A 3,413-nucleotide genomic window follows, 5' to 3' on the forward strand; every position below is an offset into this window, starting at 1 on the left:
ATTTTTGGAGTACTGTACTAGCGGTATGTTTCTGCTTTGCTGCCAGGGTGGCACGACCAAGTCAGGCTTTTACTTAGCCTTTATAATATAGTCGTGTCCCCCAAGGCAATCTTGTTCAATTTTGCCTTGAATAAAAGCAAACCAAACCAAACTTACTTTTTTGCGTAATGAGGTGTCTGCTTCGGCGTGCTAATAGAGGCCACTCAATTTTTCCACTGTTGCCTCGCGCACCGTTCTGATAAGGGCTGCAGCGCGAGCACGAATGTGCTAGAAGAAACAGACAAAGTCGAGGTACGAAAGGCAAAAGAGGACAACACGAGCGCTGTACAGCGCTCGTGTTGTCCTCTTTTGCCTTCCGTACCTCGACTTTGTCTGTTTCTTCTAGCACATTCGTGCTCGCGCTGCAGCCCTTATTACTATGAATTCAAACCAACTAGCCCAAATCGCCATTCTTCTTCACCGTTCTGAGTTGACGCCGGTACTTTCGACACAAGCTTCACCCATCTGTCCCGTATATACTTGAACTTCAGCATAGCCTGTGTTCCTGTACGAGTGAGTGAATAAAACATATAATTCATTCGCGCTCAACCCGCAATGAGCGACGCACTTATAACTTACCGGTTAATCCAAACATAGATCCTATAATATCCCATCGGTTTATTTTCGCTTCCTTACCTTTGTAATCGGCATCGTCTTATCATAAACGAATGGGTAGAGTCTAACTTCTTCTAAAAAGTGTTCGGAGTCCATGGCGCCGTTGTCAGATCGTCAATGCTCAGAACTCGCGCTTCAAAGAACGACGGTGTGGGAAAAACGACAGCGCGGTAAAAACAGTGAACAGTGGTCGAAAAAAAAAAAGAAAAGCCTTGTGCTTTGTTATGGCGACTACCACGCACGTCGCTGATTGGTGCTTTGCTTGGGCGGTAGCGGCAGAAATAGCGTAGGGAGCGATTGGATATATAGGTGTTCTGTGATTCGGACGGCAGCGGAAATTCCGCGACACTCGACGGGAGAAAGAGAGAAAAGCGGCGCCTCGCGAGCGGCGCGCAGGAGAGTGTGGCACCACCAGTGTGTTCGACAACCTGAGGCTCATCTCGCTAACTTCATGTGTGGGTAAACTTGTGGAGAGAATGGTTCGAGATCGCCTCTCTCCATAACCTAAGGGCCTCTTAGCAGACATTATGTTTGGGTTTTACCCACATGTCTGCTCAGGATGTCTTTCTTCAGTTGCACCGTGGCATAATTGAACCCGTTGTCAGGCGACACAACGACAAGGCCGTTCTTGCTCTCGATATTAAAGGCGCCTTTGATAGCGTTCGTCATGGTAGCAATATTCTGGCAAACAGGGATCTTGAGATTGCCATGACAATGCTTTTGCCTAGGTAAGAGACTTCCTTAAAATTGAGGATGATAAATACAGCCCACACGCTATGGGCACAAAGGGTACTCCGCAAGGAGCGGCCTTGTCACCGCTCCTCTTCAACATTGCTATGATGCAGCTTCCACATCAATTGGCCTGGGTGGAAGGAATTCATCACGCGGATGATATAATAATTTGGATTACTGAAGGGAGCCTTCGAGAAATAGAGGACCGCCTCCAGCGGGTCGCCTCTATCGTCGATAGCTATGCTTTCAGCTGTGGTATCCAACGCGCTCCTGCAAAATCAGAGCTTCTGCACGTCAGAACCAACCCCAAAGAAGGCACAAAATTACATATCTTTTGGTGGGAGCTCCTGTCAGAGAAATCGAGGAGATCCGCATCCTGGGCCTGTTCATTCATAACAGACTCAGACCGGACTCTACCATTACTAAACTGAAATGCATTGGTGAACAGGTCGGACGTAAGATCCACCGCGTTTCCAACAAACGCGGCGAAATGAGGGGCAGGAGTACGCTTCGACTTTTCCATGCATTTGTACTCAGCCGGATCCTCTACTCCATACCTCATCTTCGCTGTATGAAGCAACACGACCAGTGCATCGACGTCATCATTAAGAAGGCTCCAAAGCGAGCTTTAGACTTACCGGTAACCACCTCCAATGCCAAGTTGTCGGTTCTCGGGTTCTAAACTCATAAGGAATTAAAGGAGGCGCACCTCCAATACCAATATACGCGACTTTCCCATATACGCGACTTTCCCAGACAATATACGCGACCAATATACGTGACTTTCCCAGACAGTATCTCAGCGCCGCTTGTTAGACCGCCTGCACATAAAACATGACTGCATTCCAGAGGAGACATGCAGACTTCTTGACCTGTGGCACCACAAGGTCTGGGTTTTTCCCCTCCCTCGAAACATGCACTCGCAGACACACGAAGGCAGACGAAAGGCACGCACTGTGGCCCTCGAACACCAATACGGATGTCAGCCAGGTGTATACTACGTTATTGTGGCAGGGCCGTCACCCGCTGGATTGTACACAGCCGCCGTAGTTCACCCGGACAAACGCATTAACGGGCTCTCCTATCGGGCTTCCAACTCCACGTCCGCTAAGGAGGTAGCAATAGCACTTGCCGCCTCGCACACGGACTCTAGAATAATCATTACAGATTCACGCCGAGCCTGTGAAAAGTATCTGGCGGGTGAGGTATCACCATTTGCCTACGATATTTTAAAGCGAGCCGTCAGGGATTCAGACCCCTCACCCAAACGCAGTGTTTCGACTCGAAGCCACCAGGGCCTTAGGGGCAACGAGGCTGCAGTGGATGCGACCGCGCGCGCGCTTACCCGCAGGGCACCTCACCCAGGCTTTTCCAGCTCAGAGACTAGCCAAACGCTTGCACAATTTAGAGAAATGCTGGTGTACTATTGGGAACATCGACTTACCCGGTGCCTGCTAAGGGCCTGAGTAGGGCCGATGAACGAACCCTAAGGCACCTGCAGACCAGCACCTTGTTGTGTCCTGCAGTAGTAAAACGTTTTGCCCGAAAGTCGGTGGGTGGTGCCCGCACTGTGGGGAAGTCTCCGATATTTTCCACATGATGTGGGCCTGTCAGATGAATCCTTGCCTTTCTCCTAGTTCTTCCTCAACTAGAAAGGCACAAGAGGAAGCCCTACTCAATTGCTCAGGATGGAGGCTCGAACAGCTCCAGTACAACGGGTGCGGGTAGCGGCCTTGTCTAGCGGGGTCTCGGAATAAGAACTCCTCCTGTGGGGAGGATTCTTATGGGCCTAGAAATTCTCTATGAATAATTGTTTTTAAATGTCAAGCATTTCTTATCGACCTCCGGTGACATTACGCTTATCTATCTATCTATCTATCTATCTATCTATCTATCTATCTATCTATCTATCTATCTATCTATCTATCTATCTATCTATCTATCTATCTATCTATCTATCTATCTATCTATCTATCTATCTATCTATCTATCTATCTATCTATCTATCTATCTATCTATCTATCTAT

The 3,413-nt window shown here is 48.5% G+C and overlaps 1 pseudogene; it reads left to right on the forward strand.

Moving 5' to 3' along the window:
* Window positions 1-1,430: 1,430 nt before the first annotated feature.
* LOC119159825 (uncharacterized) lies at window positions 1,431-3,143 on the forward strand (annotated as a pseudogene).
* The last annotated feature ends 270 nt before the right edge of the window (window positions 3,144-3,413 follow it).

Source organism: Rhipicephalus microplus, chromosome 3, assembly GCF_043290135.1.
Source record: "Rhipicephalus microplus isolate Deutch F79 chromosome 3, USDA_Rmic, whole genome shotgun sequence".
NCBI classification, from domain to species: Eukaryota; Metazoa; Arthropoda; class Arachnida; order Ixodida; family Ixodidae; genus Rhipicephalus; species Rhipicephalus microplus.